Below are 24,658 nucleotides of genomic sequence, written 5' to 3'. Positions count from 1 at the left end.
AAATGAAAAATAAGATACGCACATTTGATGAAATTAAGAATAAGAAGGACATCATAGAATTTGCGTATCATGAAGTCTCAATTTTTTTGCAAGATTTCCTGGTAAAAGTGAAGTTACAATAGTGTTCTAATTTATGTAAATGGAGTATATTTGTGAAACATGACAGAGATTAATAGTTATATATTAGTTGGAGAAGTGATATATTAAATATCTGAGCTAAGTTGATTTTGTTAAACTGATACAGATACTAAAGTTAATTTTATGATGAAAGCAGAGCAAAAAGCATAATTCCATTGACTTTTTCGAAAGAGAGACAAATATGTACATATTTTTTAATAAATAGGAATGATAATCAGATAGAGTTGAGTCCACCAGTGAAACATTATTTTTTTGTAGGCCTGAAGGGTGATCCCAGTGCTTCCCAGTGCACTGGGATTCCCAGATCCCAATGATCCCAGTGCAACAAGTACGTAAAACTAGATAGAGAGTTTTACCATTTAGGTCAATAACTTAGTCCATGAGACTGTATAGCATCTGAATTTTATTCAGAAATTTCTGGTCTATTTCCAGGCACAAAGTGGACCTGTGTAATTCATGTCCTTCTTAATTCCCTCAGGCAGTATTTAGATGGTGCTATTGAAATGAATCAATTTTTAAAAACAAGAATTGTCATTAAGTATAACATGCAAATTTGCAACAAAATGGTTTGCCAGCATTTGGGATATTTAATAATATATATGTGAATATATATATACCATTTAACTTAGAAATTATTTTAAATAAGAATGTACAAAACAGTTATGATCACTGACTTCTCAAAACACCTACCATGTATCAATTAACTGTATTTCACTTGTTTTAAGTGCAGCAGTGAAATGTTTCCTTATAATATATACTTTCAGTTTGCAAAGACAGGACATTCTTAGAGAGTAATGATTTCTCACCCTATTTGTACTGATTCCTAAGAGCCTGATGTCACTCAGAAGTAGTGAGCTAAAGAATGTCAAAATATGTTGGGATAATATAGATAGTTCTGTCCAAGTAGTACTTTAAATCAGTTACTTTTTCTACTTTCTTGCAGAAAATCTGTCAAATATATATTCCTTTAGGAATCAAGAAACTTAAAGTATATTAAAAAGTATCAAATTCAAGTTTTATCAATGTGACGCTTAATACTTGAATTGTCCTTCAGGAAGTGTGAAATAAAGCAATTTTATATTCAGTTAGATATTTCATAGTACTATATAACTCTTCTAAAAGTGAAGTACCTTTAATTTTTAGCTAATTTAAGCAATTTTATTAAAAAAGAGAATAGAAAATTGTAAATCTTTTAAAATAATGAAAAGAATCTTCAAATTCTTACACAAACCTAATGAAACTTGTATTTAATTTTTACATGTTACAGTACATGTAGATGGAAAGTTTTATTTTGTTGCATTTCCTTAATATACTGGGCTCTTTAAGAGCTTAACAAATATAAATATTTGTGTATTTCTACAATGTCTAAACTATTTTAACTACTTCATATAGAATTAGTGGATCATTTTGTTTTGTTTTGTATTTCATGCATGGAAATCCCAACAAATAAGTGAGCAAAAGATATTACTAAACAATGTACATAAAGAAAAAATTCTTTTTACTGGTTTATTTAATGGACTGTACTTAACGGATCTCAAACAGAAAATGATTTCAATTTGTGTTCATAGTATATCCTTTCCCTTTTCTCGTCACATCTTTCTACCATGAACATGGTAGACTTTTGAAGCAGAGTCCATATACTTTCAGGTATGAGCAGTCTCATTTTAATGCCCAAAACTGAATGTGAAAACTTCAAATCACAGTATTAATCTGTAATCCATTTCAATGACCACACTACCAGCAGCAGCAGCAGTTTAAGCCACCTGGAGAATTCTGAAGACCAGCAATGAAGCAGTGAGTTGATGTCTGTTCTCTCATTCCTCTGGCTCCATACCCTCCCTTACTTACTAGGGGCTCTAGTACTCTCTCACTCCATCCTTCCTATCTTCTTCCCTTACTCAAATTTCTTCTTTTACAGAAATACTTAAGGAAGAAAGATGGGAGGAGAGGATGCAAGGCCTTTTACTTATATTATGCTGTGTGTTGATTCCTCTTAGCTTTTGAATGCCTGTTGTCATCCTATGAGATATTCTTACGGGTTCTTTAGTGGACTCCTATAGGTGTCCCAAACAAGTTTCATGCAGTACTGTTCCCACATAGGAAAGACAGCTATGCTTGCAAATGTTGAAATATGACCCTCATTAATCAAAAAATTATCATTATCAACTACATGATTGCTGGTTTACCACTGGGGCGGACTTTCTTCTATGTCTTTAGATAAGTAAACACTGACTATCTGAACAATGTGTATAGCTTTTCTTTCAGTCAATTTTTATCTATGGGGGCCATTTTTTCCATACTGTGGATGTACTGGTTAATTGCAGAAGTGGAATTGAGACAAAGAACTTGTTCCCTTTATGGGTAAATCTCTCTAGCAAAGTGCTGTATATGAACAGAAGAGGTATTATTATGATGGCTCAATGGTCTTCTTATCTCTGATTTGAGTGGTCTAAATCTGCACATGTGATTGGACATAAAACTTAGATATTGAGATTGGATGTCCCTGAAAATGCAAAAGAATATATCGAGCTTTGTAGATTGGTGGTAATGCTGGATCTGTGGGAAAAGGTCCATGTCCACTTGACACTCTTGGTAAATAAGGCAAAGAGGAGTCCCTCCAATGAGCCAAGTAATTCACAGTGTGTTTTTGACTCATCTGGCCTTACTTTCTGAATCCCTTTTTCAAGCATCCTTCAAATCCAATCCCAGCTGTATGATGCATTTGTATGGCCACCACAGCAAATGCAAATTCATTTGGAAGAGACAAAGAGTCTTACTTCACTCTAATAGAGTTTCAGTATGTACCACTGTCTATGATGCAAACTGCTATAACAGATAACCTAGCAAATGTCAGAGGCTTATGAGAATAAAAACAGATGTGATACCACAGAATAACACAATAGGAGAAAGATAAAGTTGATTCTAACCACGTGTAATGGTTCACTGCAAGGGTTTGGTGTTCGGCATTCCATGCTGTGATACTGGGTACCTGATTTCTCCCATTTTGCAGATCTGTAACATGAAGGGGCATTGGAGTTTCCTGCTTCTAGTCAGGCCATAGCAAAAGACAGTGGGAAAGGCATATCATCTTTACAACTATGGCTCTGAGGGGACAGAGGGTCTCTGCCCCTATGAGGAGGGGCTCTGCCTCCTTTCCATTAGTAATAATTAGTTACATGGCTCCTCTCACATGCTAAAAGTTCTGGAAAATGTATTTCTTGGATGGGCATCTGCTTTTTAGCAAAAAATCTACACTATGAAAGAGAAGGGAAACATGACTTCTTGTATACCCTTAACTTTCTATGGTCCCTAATAAATGTGCACTTAAAATAGCACGAAAACATAACAAATACAAATGTAGGTATAAAGAAAAAAACAAACTCTGTATTTGAATTCTTACTATATCACACAAAGAATTGATGTGAAATTAATGGTTGCACAAAAAATTGAGTATATATTACACATAAATATATATGCAAATGTTTTGAAAAGCGAGCTTTCTTATCTAATATTCATGAAATAATCATGAAAAGCAAAAAAATTCAGGTTATTCTGATAGATAACATTCTTAGATAAATTAAAATCGAATAATATTTATAACATTATTTTATGTGCTTTGCATACGACATGCTATAAAAATCTTAGAACAAATACATGAGATTCTGATATATTTCCATTTTACCAAAATGAAAAGTGAAGCCAAAGTGGATGACTTCCTTTTAAGTGATAAAGCTAAATTTGAATTCAACTTGTCTGATACCACAATCTTCACTTTATCCACAATACTGTGTTGTCTAATTTACATATGATGTTAAGTTAAAATCAAAAATTTTAGAACCACAGTTTGGAATTTAAACAAATGATATTTTGAGCAGACCAACTATTTTCAGATAGTGGTATATTAATGTTGCATACATATTTTGTTCTTTTCAACCCAAACTACACAATAAATGCCTGAGATCAAAGTAAGATACCACAAAGGACAGAGAAATCCTGATGACAATCAGAGCTCTTACCAAGACCACTAATAAAATCAAGAGGCAAGGAGAAGTCCAGATCCTCAGATGGGTTTCCAGGTTCTATTCTTTCACATCAGATGCATTAGGACTAGGCTCATGTTTTTAAGAGAGATGTGTAGTCACCTCATTCACATGAATGAATCTAAATATAAATGTCATTTTATACTTAGACTTTTACATAATTCGTGTGACATTTTCCAGGGAGCCATTCATCATAAACCATAGATCCCGAATATTTTTACCATAAGTAATCCTATATGCTGTAAGTAGTCCATTGATGAGCATTTTTCTGCCAGATTTTTTTTTTTTTTCTAGATGGTCAGCCATTAGCATGTCTTTAAGAAGACAAGACTGGTCTCCAGAATTCTTTCTTTCCCTGGAGCACTATTCTCACTCTTCCAGATAAAAAGAGTGAATGAATTGTATAGCTGCACTTTTAACAATTTTGTCCCACAAATTATACTGCTTACACATTCAAATTTTAGTTTTGAATGCACAGTTATTTAACAAATATGTGTTGACTTATCATTAAAGTTAAAAATGTTGAGATGGCATGAAAATCATTCTAATAACATTTTGCTAATTTGGAAACTCACAGTTAAAAATTGTTACATTAAGCACATTTTTAGAAACCTACATTAATAACAAGACTTTTCCCCATTATTCTGGCTTATTATATATCATAACTCAGTGTCATTACATCTGTACACTCTTCTGCAGTTGAAAAGTTCAGTATAATCAGTATGTGATTTTTAAAACAAATTTATAGAGCATAATAAAAATATAGAGCATATGACTATTTCAACACAGAATACCTAGCAATACTGATATTTAGTATTTAGTAGTTCTTATAAAATATAAATAGTTTGTGTAAACTAACATGATAAATGGGCCAAACAAATAATATTTGTTCAATTTATTTTACACAATATTCTTAGTTGTTTTATTCCTCAGAGATTGTAATTCAAATTGTGTTTGCTACACAAGACACCCAAATTATTGTAATTTTAAATATAACACAATATACATAATATATTAAGCATGTATTATATTAAAGTTATTTGTATAATTTCAGATGAATTTCTCTTTTTGTTTCTCTTAAATGTTCTGTTTGATGCATTTTTAATATTTTTTCATTTACGAGAAACTAATAGTGATTAAAGCCTCAGTTAATTCAATGATACTTTTGCCAAATGACTTCTTTTTATTTAGTGTGTATATACTAAACAGTGTACCATTTTTTTGTATATTGCCATCTTTTCTACTCTTTTCAGTGTTTGTTACTGGAATATAAATAAATGATTCAGAATAATCATTTTATATTTTCTTCTCATGATAATAATTAAAGGTCCCAAGTCATTCCCAAACAACTTCTTGTTTTCACAGTACCTTTGCAAAGTGTATAAAGGATCTAAGGGTAAAGGACCAAACATAGCATCTAGCTATTTTACTTTTTTGCATGCAAAACAGAAAAAAGATACAGTGGATAGAAATCAAAAGCATATTTTCTGACCCTCATAGTTACTCTTTTATTATTGCTGGTTATGTAGGGGAGTAAAACTTGCCACCCCAAAGTATTTCTTTGGCATGAGGATTATTTTAAGCTGAAAACAATCACGACCCAAAAGACTGAGGAAGAAACTTTGACCTGACCCCAAACTGCTAAAAGAATTTAGATAGAGGCCCTGTTCCCAGAATAAAGCTATCACCAGGGATATCAGCAAAGAATAAGGGGTAGGTGTGCTGGGGGAAACTCTAGGCATGGCCTAGGGATCAGAGTCCACTCTGTGACCCAATGTCTCTGTAAGACCCAGCAAGCCTTTATTTACCAAGCATTTGCTTTTCCATCTCCATGGGAATTGCCTTTTTCCCTTTGAAGTCCCAAACCACTACCTACACCCCCCCTGCCCAACATCCTCTTTTGTTTTTAGCTGAAGATGGTATTTAAGGTGAGGGTTTTAGCCCTTTTGGCAAGTTACTTAGTTTTGCTGGGTCTTCCCCATGTATACATGTTATTAAATTTTAGTTTGATTTTCTACTGTTAATCTGTCTCATATAATTTAATTTTTAGTCCAGCCAGAAAAACCTAGAAGGGTAAAGAAAAATTTCTTTCTCCCTAACAGACATTAGGGAACATAATACAGTTAAATTTTGAAAAATAAACTTTCATGTTATTCTATAATGGCAGATAGGTGCAACATTACTTGAATTGTTTTTGAAGGCAAGCAGAACTTCCCAACAATTTAGTCTTTTGTCTTTTAAATTGATAAGACCTGTTATTTCATATTATACTGCAAAATTCAACTAAATTTTTTAAAAAGTGTTTTGGCATAACTTAAAAAAATTCTAACTAAAATGTAAAATCGTACGGCTTACAATGTCTTCAAATAAATCGTATATTTTTTCTTTGTACTGTGTGTATAAAATGATGCATGTGATGACTCCAGGCAAATGCTCTCACGAAAGGAAGACATGTGCTGGCTTTTTATACACTGGAGCGTATTATTAACCAGGCCTGCAGCTACAGAACTGTGCTGGGGTTTAGAGATACCAAACTGAAGGACAACATGACTTTGAACGGCTCTTTGACTCATATAAAAGATATATGAATAAGTATACATGCACATACATATACAAACATAGATGCATACACACAAACTCACAGATATATATAAACACATGTACATACATAATATTTTAGTCAATAATTTTATTGACTTGTTCTTGTAACAAGAAACCTTCATTCCAATTTCTCTCCTGTACGATTCAACCATTGTTTTGCTAGGTGTACAATCCTCTTTGAACAGAAATTAACTTCTGCTCTCCAACCATCTATCTATTTCAATTTCAGATTTTACTACTGCGTCTAGTGAGTGTAACTAGATCTAAGTCTCATGGAAACTTTGGGTTGGTTCTGCACCTTGTGGGTTCATCTGTCAGAAAAGCAGAAGCTACCTCAGCTCCAGAGACCTGCCAGTTGCAGCCAATACTATCTGTTTCTGTACTAGAGGCTATAAATAGCAATTTCCTGTCCTCCATGCCCTGTGGTGCTGCCATATGTTGTTATACTCAGAGAAGGCCAAAACAACTATGACCCCTCTATTGTTTATCAACACCCAACTGGCAGAGATGAGACCATACCAGCAGTTACTGTGCAAAAATCCAATAGATTTGCAAGACACTAAACTGACCTAGGCAGCTTTTGCTACAGATGCCATTTATTGTTGTAAACTAGTTTCAGGGTTTGGATAGTATAGCAGCACTGTTAGTTGCCTATTCAACACCGACTTTCCTCTTCTTTCTTTTTAACTAAACCACAGACTTTTATAGACTTTGAGTAACTCTATTTCCAGCTCAGAGGTTAAAGTCAATCGTGGCCATCGCATTCTCCTTGCTAATGACAGCTTTAGCAATTAGAAAGTGAAGCAATTGCAATCAATTAGATAAAAGAGGACACTTGCTGGGTGCTTTTGGAGAAGGTCCCTCATAAAAAGGGACACACACAGGAAAATGGTCTCATTTTTCTCAATGAATGCTATTGTGTCAGCGAATGATGCCTGAAGCTGCAGCAGGAATTTTAGTACTTTAAGAGGGGGTAGCCTGGGGTCAAAGCTGATAGAGGCAGGACAGAAAGATCCTGGATCAATGATAAAAGAGTTCAGTCATCAAGTTAATCACCCTGCCTCTGGTCTCCTTCTTAAAGAAGATTAATAATACGTTTTTTTAAGATGATAAAAGAGGTGGTAGGAAAATTTCTGTTGTTTTTTGTTGTTGTTGTTTGATTTATTTATCTCCTTATCTCTTTCTTGTCTACTGTCTAATTGGGATATAAAACAATTGATCTTGCTACCCAGATGCCCTGAAGGTTCATGAATGTTATAAGATAATACAAATTCATAAATTAAATATTTGATACTCTACCTATAGGGTCTAATACCACAATCCATTGACTATGGCAGCTATCAGTCTTGTTATATATGCCTAATATTTGTATGCAAAAGTTGAGTGGAAAGAAACATTAAAACCAGTTCTGAAAAAAATTCAGGAGGCTGCTTTTTGATAAAATGATCAAGGAACTTAATTTCCTTACACTTCTTGAACAATTAGAAATTAGACAGAAACCAGAGATGCGGCTCCATAAATATCTACCCATTCCCTAATGCTCTAGTAAGACTGGAATCTGTGCTACTGCCATTGATTGATGATCCCACTTTATTTAGAAACCTCAGATTGGGCGGAGGCCAAAACTCATTTTATATTGTTCTTGTAAATTAAATGTAATAGGGTGCATATAGAATCTCTTTCCATAATTCTCACCATTCACCTCTTTAATATCCTCTCTATTTGCTCATTTACTGTGGCAAAAAGTCTCAAATTTCTTTGTATAAAGTCTTTTTTTGGGTGGGTTCGGTTAGAGTACTCGGGGTGTAAGCTGATGGAGTTCAGGTCAGGCCTCCACAGTATATGCCACTTTAGCTTATGGATTATTTTGAGCAGAAGACAATCAAGGCCCAATAGACCCAGGAAGAGCTTATTATTTCCCCCCTAAACTGGCTAGAAGAAATTTAGATAGGGAGCCTGTGCCAGGAAAAGAGCTATTACCAAAGATAACATTTTTTACATCAGAAAGACTTCTCCTCATGTCATGATAAACATCTGTTTACGAAATATTTGCTCTTCACCTCTTCCTGTGAAATGTCTTCCTCTCCTTTAAAGTCCCAGATCCCTACACCATTCTCCATAACAGGGATGGCATATAAACCTCAATTGCCTGACTGTCCAAAAGTCTCATATCTTTGGGGTTCCTGTATGTACAAAATTAAATATGTTTTTTTTCCTCCTTTTAATCTATGTCAATTTAATTATTAGGCTAGCCAAAGAACCTAGAAGGGAAGAAGGGAATAGTCTTCCCTCCTCACAAAGCTTTAGAATTTTTTTATATCTTTCTTTGAAACTTAGTTTTTTAAAAAATAACTTATCTCCTTTAATTAATTTCTATCTAGGACTCTATCTGAAGATTCATATATTCCTTCAAGATAGTTTCTTTCTATTAGTATTTAACATTTTAAATTATCACCTCTGTTCCATTCTATCATCTGTCTGCTTCTTATATATAGATAGAAACTCCTAGAAATGTTCTTCACTTATTCAAGTTTAACTTCCTGTGTTGTTTTTTTTTGAGTCCTAGCTAACATGTTCTACTTTTGTTCCTCAGTTTTATGCACTAATCAGTCTACTGTTTACTGCTTCAATCAAGGACTGCATTTACCAATCAAGTTTTCCATTTACATGTAATTACTCTTTATTTTAAATCGATTTTTCTCCATAACTGCTTTCTCTATTTTTATGGATAAAGCATCTTCTTATATCTTTTAGGGAATATAAAACAGAAATTTTCTATAACTGCCTCCTGTTTTCTTACATATGTTTGTTTGAGGGGAAAAAAGAGAGTGAAGGGGAGTAAAAGAATGAGAGATTAATTCTCTGAGATTTAAATGTTTACCTATGATCTGCAATATTATTAATGTCTTTAACTGTTCTTGTGCTCTTTTGCTATTTGCTCATTTGCAAAATAGCTCAGTTTCTTGTTCTTGGAGGAAGCTAAAATGTGCTGGATTTACTTAACAATCTATTCAACAAATACTAATGGAATACTTCCTGTGTGCCTGGAACTCTTTTAGACTCTACATATGACAGTGAAATAACTGGAAATATTTCATTTCTTCAAGCTAACATGAGATAGAGCAGCACTCTCCAATAGAACTTTCTGCAATGATAGAAATAGTCTGTTCAATATGGTACCCACTAGCCACATTTAGATATTGAGGTAGAAAAGTCTTAAATTTCTTCTTTTCTTTTATTTTATTTTTTTATTAGTTTTTATTGGAGTATAGTTGCTTTACAATGTTGTGTTAGTTTCTGCTGTACAGTAAAGTGGATCAGCTATATGTATACATATATCTCCTCTTTTTTGGATTTCCTTCCCATTTGGGTCACCACAGAGCAATGAGTAGAGTTCCCTGTGCTGTACAGTAAGTTCTCATTAGTTATCTGTTTTATACATAGTAGTGTATATATGTCAGTCCTAATCTGCCAATTCATCCCACCCCCCTTTCCTCCTCCTGGTATCCATATGTCTGTTCTCTATGTCTGTGTCTTTATTTCTGCTTTGCAAATAAGTTCATCTGTATCATTTTTCTTTAAATTTCTTCTTAATGTGGGTAATATGACAAGGAAATACACTTTAAATTTTATTTAATTTATATTTAAATTGAATAATCACAAGTAGCTACTGTCTATGGGTAAGACCATCCATATATAGAGAATGAGAGATAGATAATAAATAAGAAAAAAGAAAAAAAAGGTATTTTTAGATAAGGAGGAGTTTTGAGAGCAAGATTAAGCAGTGAAAGAAGGATAAGAATGACTTGGGTGAAACACACTGTCTTTAGATTGTGTAATAAGAAAAGCTAAGAAGTGAATTGACACCTGAATAATATGAAGGGGCCACCTATGCAAAGATTTACTGTAAAGATTTTAAAGCAGAGCAAAGAGGAAGAGCAAGAGCAGAGATCCTGAGGTAAAAGCAAACAGATATGCATATATACATGTATATATGTAGGCATAAGGGTGTGTGTATATATATATATATATATATATACCCTTCTTACACATATATTCTTACACACACACACACATATATATATTCTAACTATTCTAACAGCTAGCTTTCATTATAATCATGTCCAAGTGTGTTTATTGTAAATATACTCTGTTCCTCAACTATGGAGCCACATCTTAAACAAGTTTGCTACCTAATTATACAAGTATTTTATGAATTTCACCTCTTCATATAGGTGATCTTCCATAAGGGCAATACCCAAATATGGGTGTTATTTTTGCTAGGTACTAATGTTTATAGTTCTAGTAATAAATGACTCTTATTTTTTCCTACATATATTATCATATTCATCCTTCTTTTCCTACATGTATTATCAATTCATCCTTCTTTCCATTAAAATCTAGATACATGGGACCATAAGATTATATAATTTGGGGAACTTTTTTAAGAGAAATAATAAGAAATTATGGACAAAATTAACTGCATGAGTGAATATTTAAAATAAAAAATAAATTAAAACCAAATTACACACTTTTTAAAAGCTGGAAAACACCTTAAACATCAACAAAACACAAAATATATTAAACATTATTATAATTTATTACACTTGATATAACCTTAGAATATTTTTATCCTAAAATTGTTGGTTGTATGTATATTGTTTGCTTCTTCCTATGTTAACTATTTTGTAATTTCATATTCTGTTGAATAAATAGAAAATAATTCAAATGTTCTCCTCTAGCTTCGTTTATTTTTTTAGTTTTATTTATTTATTTACATTAAAGGCAGTATAGGAAAAACCAAGAGCATCATGATTTGTTTTTGGCAAAGCTACATTCTTAACTTACTCTTTCAGTTTTTACTCAGAATGTACTTCTTTTGGCCTGGCCCACAAATCCCCTTTTGAAGAAACTCTACCAGCTGGGCTAGGTCCTCACCACTCACACTACCCTTGTTACTTTTTCTCTGCCATGAGCTGGGTGTGGAAGTGAGGGTGACAGGTTAACAGGAAGCAGAGAGGTGGCTGTTGAGAGCCAGGCAAGTATGAAAGTAATTTGAACAACCTACCAGCCTCTTTCTTTGTCCAAGGCAACCACAAACCTCTGACACTTGCGTGGAGCTTCTGCCCTCTCCTGGAATCTGATGGAAGAGAACAGAACTATCCTTGCGAGTAATGTATGTCAAGTGAAGTTCCTCACAGCTAAAGTTTCATCAATTTCATGGTTTACTTTTTTCTAGTCATCAAAATCTGTTCCTTCTTGTCCTGAAAGATGATTTGGATACTTCCTTGATTTTGCATTTTCATCATTTTTTCACCATATTTTTTATTTCTCAAGAGATTAAAGGCAGGACTTCCCTGGTGATACAGTGGTTAAGAATCCACCTGCCAATGCAGGGGACACAGGTTCGATCCCTGGTCTGGGAAGATCTCACATGCTGCGGAGCAGCTAAGCCCGTGCTCCACAACTACTGAGCCTGTGTTCTAGAGCCCTCGAGCCACAACTACTGAAGCCCACGTGCCACAACTACTGAAGCCTAGAGCCCGTGCTCCACAAGAGAAGCCCGCACACCGCAACAAAGACCCAACGCAGCCAAAAATAAATAAATAATTTTAAAAAGAAGAGAGATTAAAGGTAATATTTTTCAAAGCTGATCAAAGCTATTTTATTCTTGTAAACATAAGAAGCATGGAATTCAATGCTGAATTTGTGGGCAGTGGTGGCATTTGCGTTTTGTTCAAAGTTTGTATAATTTTTCTTGATTTCTGATATCAAGAGGGGTAAAATGAATGATCAAAGTAATAATTTTGTGATCAGAGGAAAGATGGGTGGATCAGTGAAGAACTAAGAAGCGAGAACAATTTCCTTGATTGATTCTATTATGGTCTGGTGTTGACTCCCTCTGAGCATAGATGGTATCTAAAGCTAATGCTTTCTCCTGTGGGGTTGCTAGAGGAGGTTATCAAGAGGATATGGCCACCACTTGACCTGCTAGGTGGACCCAGGCAATCAGAGACTCCTTACCTTCTACACTGTCCTTGGAATGTACATTCTGCCCACTGTTACCATAGCTGGAGCTGTTTCAAGGACAAAGCCTTGAAGAAAGTAAAGTTTTGTTGAGACCATCTGGACTAAATACGTGACTGAACCATTTTAAGGCCTCTATATTAACTCAGGATTCCGGCAGGTGGGTACAGAGATCAATTCATCTTGTGGCCACCCAAGACAAGCCTAGTATATAAGTTACCTTGCTTATTTCACCAGCCATCTGACAATCTGGAGGGATTTGCCTTTTTTCTTTGGTCTCTCCTTGCCCTTTGTTTACTCAAGCTGGTTTTATATTTCACCTGGGAACTCTCGAGGTTGGAAACCAACAAGGGTGAGCTCACAATTTTCCTAAACATTTCCCCACTGGAAAGTCCCCAAGTACAGTGTACCTTGGGCTTTGTTTTTCATCTGGTTGCTTAATTCAGACAATTTCCACCTCTGATTCTATACACAGTAGTAACTTTCAGCTTCTTTCTGCTGATGTCACCTCTCACCCTTGGATGGGATTCTTTTAAAAAAAATTCAGTCTGATCCCTATTTGCAGGGTCCACTTCTAGTCCTCAGAAATGAAGTCACACACTCTTGTTCTAGGACTTTACCCCACTAATAAGGCCACTTCAGCCATGCTCTTTCCTGAATACTTTTTAGATATAAATTGGATATATTAGGCTCCTTTGTAACCTAAATTACATGGGAACTATATCAAATTCTCTCTGGTGTTATTGTAAAGTCAAATGCCATAACATTCTCATAACTCTCATAACAGCACTCTCCCAACTTATCTATAAGAAGTTAGCTGTCTGCATCTTCAGCCTTTTCTGTTTTCCCATCAAGGTGCAAGGTGTTGGTCTAAGAATCTCAAAAGTGATTTATTCATTAGTAAATTTGTTTGATAGTTATTCAGGTCTTCTATATCCTGATCGATTTTTTAATCTACTTGTTCTATCAATTATTAAGCTAGAATTGTTCAATATTTGAATAAAATTATGAATTTGTCTGTTTCTTTTTGCAGTTTTAACAAGTTTTGCTCCAGGTATTTTAAACTCTATTATTAAGTGCAAGAACAATTAGGATTGTTATCAAATGGATCAAATGTCTCCTTTATAAAAGAGAAATGAGCTTATTATCCCTGATAATATTAATATACCACAATAGCTTTCTTTTTAAAAATAAACTTTTTTTTGGAATAATTTTAGATTTACAGAAAAGTTGCAAGGACAGTGCAGACTCTTCCTCTACACTCTTGCTTCAGCTTCCCCTAATGTTAAGATCTTATATCATTGTGGTACATTTGCCAAAACTTGAGATCAACATTAGTACATTACTACTAACTAAACAACAAACATTTTTTGGGTTTCACCATTTTCACAAGTAATGTCATTTTTCTTTTCCAGGGTATAATCCAGTATATCATGTTGCATTTAGTCATAATTTAGTCTCCTCAGATCTGTGACAGTTTCTTGGTCTTCCCTTGTTTTCCATGATCTTGACTCTATTAAAGACAGTTCAGTCTTTTATTTTGTAAAAAATATCTGATGATTTCTTTGCATTTCTCTGATGATCTTTTTAATGTTTAGACAGGGGTATAGGTTTTGGGGAAGACGATCACAGAGGGAAAGTGCCCTCTTCATCATATAATATAAGAGGGATACAAAAATATCAACATGGTATCACCAATGATGTTACCTTTTACCATGTAAGGTAAGGTAGTGTTAAGGTGTATCTCCTAAGTCTATTCGCTTCAAAGTTACTATACTTTTCTTTTCCATACTCTACTCTTTGGAAGTGAATCACTTAGTCCTGCCAACACTCAGGTGAGGTGGGGAGTGGGATGGGTGATTAAGCTTATCTCGTGGGAAAGAAAATTATCAAGATATATTATTTGGAAATCTACTCTAAGGAAAACTTTTCTCTCTTTTTATTCTTTATTCTCTATTTTTATTCTTTCTTTCTTTATTTTGTTCTAATATTAGCCAATCATTTATTTATATCAGGATGGACTCATACATTTAAGTTGTACTTTGTGTTACAATCAATACTATGTTGTTTATTTTGTTGCTCAATTTATTTTTCTTTAAGCTCCTTTGGTAATTGGTTTCATGCCTTTCTTCCTAATATAGGCAGTTTATATAGTTATCTTTATCTTTTAAAGCAATGCTTTAGGTGTGCTTCACAGATTTTGATAAGATGGTTTTTCATAATTGTTGTTCTAATTATATCTCTAACATCTCTTGAGGTTTTTTTAACTAAAAGGACATCTTTTACTTTTGATTATTTGGGGGATTTTCCAGATAATTATTCATTATTGATTTGTAGTTTAATTCCATTGTAATCAGACATAATGCCCTCTATGATTTCAATCCTCTGAAATATATTGAGGCTTACTTTATGGTCCAGAATATGGTTTATCTTTGTAATAGTTTCACATATGCTTGAAAAGAATGTCAACTGGAGTATAATACAAGAGTCCTAAATATCAGTTAGGTTAAGTTGGTTTTTATTGTTCTTGAAGTCTTTCACACTCTTAACTGACTTTTTGTTTACTTCTACCAACTACTAAGAAAGGAGTATTCATAACTCTACACTGTGGGTTTATTTGTTTTCTTTTCAATGATGTCACGTTTCCTTGGTGTATTTTGAGCTCTGTTATTACACTCATACATGTTTAGTATTGTCTTCTTGATAAATTAGCCCTCTTTTCATTGTTTAATATACTTCTTCATCCCTATTAATCCAGGTTCTAAAGGCCACTTTCTCTGATATTAATATATCAACTTCAGCTTTCTTTAGATTAAGATTGAACTTAGTGCTTTTTATCTTTTAATTCATCATTGTCATGTTATAAAATTTCAACTCTTCTGTAGACAATACAGATACTGCATTTTAAATCTCTCAGATGATCTTTAGCTTTTCATTTGCATGTTTATATAAATATAATACCATTTAGTGTGATTATCGAATGATTAGGTTTAAATCTACAGTCTTGGTATTTGTTTTTTACTTGTTTCATGTATTTTTTTTAACCTCTTCATTGGAGTATAATTGTTTTACAATGGTCTGTTAGTTTCCGCTTTATAACAAAGTGAACCAGATATACGCATACGTATGTCCCCATTCCCCACCCCGCCTTGCGTTTCCCTCCCACCCTCCTTATCCCATACCTCTAGGTGGCTGCAAAGCATGAGCTGATCTCCCTGTGCCATGCAGCTGCTTCCAACTAGCTATTTTACATTTTGTAGTGCATATATGTCAATGCTACTCTCTTACTTCATCCCACCTTACCTTCCCCCTCCCCGTGTCCTCAAGTCCATTCTCTACGTGTGCGTCTTTGTTCCTGTCCTGCCCCTAAATTCTTCAGAAACTTTTTTTTTTTTAGACTCCACATATATGTGTTAGCATACAGTATTTGTTTTTCTCTTTCTGACTTACTTCACTATGTATGACAAACTCTAAGTCCATCCACCTCACTACAAATAACTCAATTTCGTTTCTTTTTATGGCTGAGTAATATCCCATTGTATATATGTGCCACAGCTTCTTTATCCATTCATCTGTCAATGGAAACTTAGGTTGCTTCCATGTCCTGGCTATTGTAAATAGTGCTGCAATGAACATTGTGATACATGACTCTTTTTGAATTATGGTTTTCTCAGGGTATATGCCCAGTAGTGGGATTGCTGCATCATATGGTAGCTCTAGTTGTAGTTTTTTAAGGAACCTCCATACTGTTCTCCATAGTGGCTGTATCAATTTATATTCCCACCAGCAGTGCAAGAGGGTTCCCTTTTCTCCACACCCTCTCCAGCATTTATTGTTTGTAGATTTTTTGATGATGGCCATTCTAAGTGGTGTGAGATGATACGTCACTGTAGTTTTGATTTGCATTTCTCTAATGATTAGTGATGTTGAGCATCCTTTCATGTGTTTGTTGGCAATCTGTATATCTTCTGTGGAGAAATGTCTATTTAGGTCGTCTGCCCATTTTTGGATTGGGTTGTTTGTTTTTTTGATATTGAGCTATTTGTATATTTTGGAGATTAATCCTTTGTCGTTGCTTAGTTTGCAAATATTTTCTCCCATTCTGAGACTTGTGTTTTCATCTTGTTTATGGTTTCCTTTGCTGTGCAAAAGTTTTTAAGTTTCATTAGGTCCCATTTGTTTATTTTTGTTTTTATTTCCATTTCTGAAGGAGGTGGGTCAAAAAGGATCTTGCTGTGATGTATGTCATAGAGTGTTCTGCCCATGTCTTCCTCTAAGAGTTTGATAATGTCTGGCCTTACATTTAGGTCTTTAATCCATTTTGAGTTTATTTTTGTGTATGGTGTTAGGAAGTGTTCTAATTTCATTCTTTTACATGTAGCTGCCCAGTTTTCCCAGCACCACTTATTGAAGAGGCTGTCTTTTCTCCATTGTATACTCTTGCCTCCTTTATCAAAGATAAGGTGACCATATGTGCGTGGGTTTATCTCTGGGCTTTCCATCCTGTTCCATTGATCTATATTTCTGTTTTTGTGCCAGTACTATAATCTCTTGATTACTGTACCTTTGTGGTATAATCTGAACTCCAGGAGCCTGATTCCTCCAGCTCTGTTTTTCTTTCTCAAGATTCTTATGGCTATTCGGGGTCTTCTGTGTTTCCATACAAATTGTGCAATTCTTTGTTCTAGTTCTGTGAAAAATGCCATTGGTAGTTTGATAGGGATTGCATTGAATCTGTAGATTGATTTGGGTAGTAGAGTCATTTTCACAATGTTGATTCTTCCAGCCCAAGAACATGGTACATCTCTCCATCTGTTTGTATCACCTTTAATTTCTTTCATCAGTGTCTTATAGTGTACTGCATACAGGACTTTTGTCTCCTTAGGTAGGCTTACTCCTAGGTATTTTATTTTTTGTTGTTGCAATGGTAAATGGGAGTGTTTCCTTAATTTCTCTTTCAGACTTTTCATCATTACTGTATAGGAATGCAGGAGATTTTTGTGCATTAATTTTGTATCCTGCTACTTTACCAACTTCATTGATTAGCTCTAGTAGTTTTCTGGTAGCATCTTTAGGATTCTCTATGTATAGTATCATGTCATCTGCAAACAGTGACAGCTTTACTTTTCTGATTTGGATTCCTTTTATTTTTTCTCCTCTGATTGCTGTGGCTAAAACTTCCAAAAGTATGTTGAATAATAGTGGTGAGAGTGGACAACCTTGTCTCATTCCTGATCTTAGAGGAAATGGTTTCAGTTTTTCACCATTGAGAAGGATGTTGGCTGTGGGTTTGTCATATATGGCCTTTATTATGTTGAGGTAGGTTCCCTCTATGCCTACTTTCTGGAGAGTTTTTACCATAAATGGGTGGTGAATTTTGTCAAAAGCTTTTTCTGCATCTATTGAGATGATCATATGGTTTTATCCTTCAATTTGTTAATATGGTGTATCACATTGATTGATTTGCATACATTGAAGAATCCTTGCATTCCTGGATAAACCCCACTTGATCATGGTGTATGATCCTTTTAGTGTGCTGTTGGATTCTGTTTACTAGTATTTAGTTGAGGATTTGTGCATCTATGTTCATCAGTGATATTGGCCTGTAGTTTTCTTTCTTTGTGACATCTTTGTCTGGTTTTGGTATCAGGGTGATGGTGGCCTCATAGAATGAGTTTGGGAGAGTTCCTCCCTCTGCTATATTTTGGAAGAGTTTGAGAAGTATAAGTTTTGGCTCTTCTCTAAGTATTTGATAGCATTCGCTGTGAGGCCATCTAGTCCTGGGCTTCTGTTTGTTGGAAGACTTTTAACCACAGTTTCAATTTCAGTGCTTGTGATTCGTCTGTTTATATTTTCTGTTTCTTCCTGGTTTAGTCTCGGAAGGTTGTGCTTTTCTAAGAATTTGTCCATTTCAGCCAGGTTGCCCATTTTATTGGCATAGAGTTGGCAGTAGTAACCTCTCACGATCCTTGTTATTTCTGCAGTGTCAGTTGCTACTTCTCCTTTTTCATTTTTAATTCTGTTGATTTGAGTCTTCTGATTTCTTTTCTTCATGAGTCTGGCTAATAATGGTTTATCAATTTTGTTTATCTTCTCAAAGAACCACCTTTTAGTTTTATTGGTCTTTGTTATTGTTTCTCTCATTTCTTTTTCATTTATTTCTGATCTGATCTTTATAATTTCTTTCCTTCTGCTAACTTTGGGGTTTTTTTGTTCTTCTTTCTCTAACTGCTTTAGGTGTAAGGTTAGGTTGTTTATTTGAGATATTTCTTGTTACTTGAGGTAGGATTGTATTGCTATAAACTTCCCTCTTAGAACTGCTTTTGCTGCATCCCATAGAATTTGGGTGGTCGTGTTTTCATTGTCATTTGTTTCTCGGTAATTTTTGATTTTTTCAGTGATCTCTTGATTATTTAGTAGCATATTGTTTAGCCTCCATGTGTTTGTATTTTTTACAATTTTTTTTCCTGCAATTGATATCTAGTCTCATAGCGCTGTGGTCCAAAAACATACTTGATACGATATCAATTTTCACAAATTTACCAAGGCTTGATTTGTGACCCAAGATATGATCTATCCTGGAGAATGTTCCATGAGCAGTTGAGAAGAAAGTGTATTCTGTTGTTTTTGGATGGAATGTCCTATAAATATCAATTAAGTCCATCTTGTTTAATGTGTCATTTAAAGCTTGTGCTTCCTTATTTATTTTCATTTTGGTTCATCTGTCCATTGGTGAAGGTGGGGTGTTAAAGTCCCCTACTATGATTGTGTTACTGTCAATTTCCCCTTTTATGGCTGTTAGCATTTGCCTTATGTAATGAGGTACTCCTATGTTGGGTGCATAAATATTTACAATTGTTATATTTTCTTCTTGGATTGCTCCCTTTATCATTATGTAGTGTCTTTCTTTGTCTCTTGTAATAGTCTTTATTTTAAAGTCTATTTTATCTAATATGAGTATTGCTACTCCAGCTTTCTTTAAATTTCTTTTGCATGGAATATCTTTTTGCATCCCCTTACAGTCTGTATGTGTCCCTAGGTCTGAAGTGGGTCTCTTGTACAGAGCATATGTATGGGTCTTGTTTTTGTATACATTCAGCCAGTCTATATGTTTTTGTTGGAGCATTTAATCCATTTACATTAAAGGTAATTTTCAATATGTATGTTCCTATTAGCATTTTGTTAATTATTTTGGGTTTGTGATTGTAGGTCTTTTCCTTCTGTTGTGTTTCTTGTCTAGAGAAGTTCCTTTAGCATTTGTTGTAAAGCTGGTTTGGTGGTGCTGAGTTCTCTTAACTTTTGCTTATCTGTAAAGTTTTTAATTTCTCCATTGAATCTGAATGAGATCTTTGATGGATAGAGTAATCTTGGTTGTAGGTTTTCCCCTTTCATCACTTTAAATATGTCTTGCCACTCCCTTCTGGCTTGCAGAATTTCTGCTGAAAAATCAGCTGTTAACTTTATGGGGATTCCCTTGTATGTTATTTGTTGTCTTTCCCTTGTTGCTTTCAATATTTTTTTCTTTGTACTTAATTTTTGATAGTTTGATTAATATGTGTCTTTCTCTTTGGGTTTATCCTGTATGGTACCCTCTTTGCTTCCCGGACTTGACTATTTCCTTTCCCATGTTAGGGAAGTTTTTGACTATAATCTCTTCAAATATTTTCTCAGACCCTTTCTTTTTCTCTTCTTGTTCTAGGACCCTTATAATTCAAATGTTGGTGCATTTAATATTGTCCCAGTGGTCTCTGAGACTGTCCTCAATTCTTTTCATTCTTTTTTCTTTATTCTACTCTCTGGCAGTTATTTCCACCATTTTATCTTCCAGCTCACTTATCCATTCTTCTCCCTCAGTTATTCTGTCATTGATTCCTTCTAGAGTATTTTTAATTTCAGTAATTGTGTTGTTCATCACTGTTTGTTTGCTCTTTAGTTCTTCTAGATCCTTGTTAAATGTTTCTTGTATTTTCTCCATTCTTTTTCAAAGATTTTGGGTCATCTTTACTATCATTACTCTGAATTCTTTTTCAGGTAGTTTGCCTATTTCTTCTTCATTTATTTGGTCTTGTAGGTTTTTATGTTGCTCCTTTTTCTGTAACAAAAGTTTTTGTCTTTTCATTTTTATTTTTTATTTTTTTGTGATAGGTGGTGCTGTATTCCTCTCTTACTGGTTGTCTGGCCTGAGACATCCAGCACTGGAGTTTCCAGGCAGTTGGATAGAGCTGGGTCTTGGTACTGATATAAGGACCTCCGGGAGGACTCACTCTGATTGATATTCCCTGGGGTCTGAGTTTCTCTGTTAGTCCAGCAGTTTGGACTAGGAGCTCCCACCACAGGAGCTCAGCCCAACCTCCAGCCTGGGAACCAAAATCCAACAAGCTTCGTGGCATGGTAAAAAAAATAAATAAATAAAACAGTAAAAAAGAAAGAGAAAAAGGAGGAGTACAATATCAAAGAATAAAAAACAAAATAAAATTAGAAGATAAAAAATATATTAGGAAAAATATAACTATAATTGAAACAACTGCCACAAGGTAAAACAAAACCACAACAGAAAAAAAAAAAAAAGGAACAAGGGGTTGGGAGGGGAACAAGACAAAAGGAGAGATCACTAACAAAGTTAAAGAGTAAAATAAAATTAGAAAAATAAAAGATTTATTAGGAAAAGTTAAAATATAAAAGAATCAACAACAATGAATCAACAAGGTAAAACAGAGCCCCAATCTAAAAGAGGAAAAAAGAAAAGAAAAAAAAAGGAAAGTCTTGGCTATGGGGGCGGAGTTTAGGCAGGGGTGGAACTCAGGCAGGGGCAGGGTTTTGGGTGGGGTGGGACCTAGGCTGCTGAGGAGGTGATGTTTCAGCATGCAGTGGGGCCTAAACAGGGAAACATTCAAGCGTGGGGCGGGTCCTCTGCTTAAGACCTGTGCAGAAGGGGAGAGGCAGCATGTGGAAAGGAGGGCCTCTGGAGTGTGGAGTTCTGGAGGTTGGAGGTAGGGCCTTGAGTGAGGGTGTGTGGGTGGTATTTAGGCCCAGCGTGTTGAAAAGGTTCTCCAAGTGTAGAGCTGGGGCCCTGGGTGGGGGTGTAGGGGTGGGGCTTGGGCTCTGCACAGCAGGAGAGAGGCTCCGAGGGCAGAGGATTAGGCCCGGGAGCCCAACAGGCTCCCCAGTGCCTAAGTGGACATGGAAAGCACTGACTCTGTTCCCTTCCATTCCTCTGTGCCCCTCCCCCACTGTCTCCCCCATTGCTGCTGTACCCCTAACTGTGGGTGGGTCCTGCTGGGTGAAGGAATTCTTCCCCTCCCCCAGCCACCCCTCAGGGGTGGCGGTCCCAGAGGTCCAGCCTTTACTTTTGCTCCCATTCCCTCCCTCCCACTGCCTCAGGACCCACTGACTGGAGAGGGCCTCGGTGGGCAGAGGATCAGGCCTGGGATCTCAGCAGGTTCTCCTAGGGGCCCAAGTGGGCAGGGGAAACCTGGCCATGCTCCCTTTTGATCCTCTGCTCTCCCAGTGGTTCCCCAATTTCCCCCTTCTGGTGTGGGATCCCTTTCCCTCCCCCAGCCACCCCTCAGGGGCACCAGTCCTGTCCCACCTCCACTTCTCCTCCCCCTTCACTACCCCACGCCCCATACCCGGTTGCTGGGGGTCCCTCTTAGACACCCCTTAGGTGTCCGTGGCCCCCCACTGGTACCTGGTAGTTGCCCTAGTTGTGAGGAGACACGAATTCCGCATCATCCTAGTATGCGTCTTGACTCCACCCCCCTGTTCCATGTATTTCTGTTCCTTGTTTCTCTTGCCTTGATCTGTTTTGAATTAATTGATTTTCTTTCTTTGGCTGCATTGGGTCTTTGTTGTTGTGCATGGGTTTTTCTCTAGTTGTGGGGAGCGGGGGCTGGTCTTTATTGTTGTGCATGGGTTTTTCTCTAGTTGTGGGGAGTGGGGGCTGCTCTTTGTTGTGGTGCACAGGCTTCTCAGTGTGGTGGCTTCTCTTGTTGCAAAGCACAGGCTCTAGGAGTGCAGCCTTCAGTAGTTGCAGCACATGGGCTCACTAGTTGTAGCACACGGGCAATAGGGTGTGCAGGCTCAGTAGTTGTGTCTCACGGGCTCCAGAGCACAGGCTCAGTAGTTGCGGGACAGGGGCTTAGTTGCTCCGCAGCATGTGGGATCTTCTGGAACAGGGATCAAACCCATGTCCCCTGTATTGGCAGGTGGATTCTTAACCACTGTGCCACCAGGGAAGTCCCTAATTGATTTTTTTTAATGATCAATTTCATCATCACCATTGACTTTTTTTTTTTTTTTTTTTTTTCTGTATGTGGGCCTCTCACTGTTGTGGTCTCTCCCGTTGCGGAGCACAGGCTCTGGACACGCAGGCTCAGCGGCCATGGCTCATGGGCCCAGCTGCTCCGCAGCATGTGGGATCTTCCTGCACCAGGGCACGAACCCACGTCCCCTGCATCGGCAGGCAGACTCTCAACCACTGTGCCACCAGGGAAGCCCACCGTTGACTTTTTAGTTTTTTTTTTTTAATGTTTGCTCTGGGGTTTATAATACATATCTGTAACTTTTCAGTCTACCCACAACTTCATGTATAGTATTAGAAATACAGAATATACTTACATTTTCCCCTCCAAGTATTCTGCATTTTCATTCTACACATGTTATAAACCACACATTTTATTATTCACTCAGTTATCCTTGAAAGAGATTTAGACATAAAATATGTTTATTATATTTACCCATGTGTTTTCCTTTTTGAAGCTTTTTTATTTCTTTGACCTCTGGCAATTTTTAAGATTATATTTTATCTTTATTTTTCAGCCATTTGCTTATGACATGCCTGGATATGATTTTCTTTATTTTTCCTCTGCTTAGATTTAGTTGACTTTCTTATGTCTGTGTTATATAGATTTCAACATATTTGGAAAATTTCTGACCATTATTTCTTTAAGTAATTTACTATTTTTTCCTCTCCCTTTTCTCCTTCTAATAGTCCAATTACATGCATACTTTACTGATTGATATTCCACTCATAATTAGAAGCCATATTTATTTGTATTCGGTTTTCTTCTTGTCATCCTTCATTTTGTATAAATCCTATTGCTATCTCTCTAGGTCCACTGGTCCTTTTTTCCTGCAATTTTTAATCTTCTTTTAATATCATATAATGTGTTTTTCCCAGAGATTATATTTTACATTTCTAGAACTTCATTTGGTCTTCTTAATATCTCTCATTTATCTCTAAATCATGTATATATTTTATTTTATGTTTTTGAATATATTTATGAGATTTATTATGTCTACTCATTTCATCATCCTCACCATTTCTGGGTTATTTCTATTAATTGCTATTATTTTTATTCCTGATCATCAGTCATATTTTCCTGCTTCTTTGCACATTGACAGTTCTTTTATTGGATTCCAGATATTGGAATTTTACATTGCTGGCTGCAGGAGTTTGTTGTATCCCTTTAAAGAATATTAAGTTTTATTCAAGTTCAGTTCAGTTACTTGCAGATGTATTTGATCCTTTTGAGGCCTGCTTTTAAAGTTTTTGTTTTTGTTTTAATAGTGGTTTCAGAGTAGCCTTTATTCCAAGTCTAATTTAACCTTATTCTAAAGTTATATTCCTGAGGAGTCTACCCAGTGCACCTTACATTTCAAGATCTCTACACTTTAGGAACACAGGTTATTCCTAGCCTTTTTTGATCTCTTAGAATTGTTCATCCTGCTACTTCTCATGGTTCTTTGCCCAGCTTTGAGGGTTTCCTCTTGCACATGTTCTCATCAATACTCAGCCAACATCTTCAGCAAGGAGAATTCTCTGGGAGAATTCTAGCACTTTTTCACTGTGT

The sequence above is a fragment of the Delphinapterus leucas genome, chromosome 8 (assembly GCF_059928025.1).
Source record: "Delphinapterus leucas isolate spDelLeu-1000000601 "Yukka" chromosome 8, BTC_Dleu_Yukka2, whole genome shotgun sequence".
NCBI classification, from domain to species: Eukaryota; Metazoa; Chordata; class Mammalia; order Artiodactyla; family Monodontidae; genus Delphinapterus; species Delphinapterus leucas.
The sequence above is the reverse complement of the archived record's forward strand: the minus strand, read 5'-3'. Positions refer to the sequence as shown.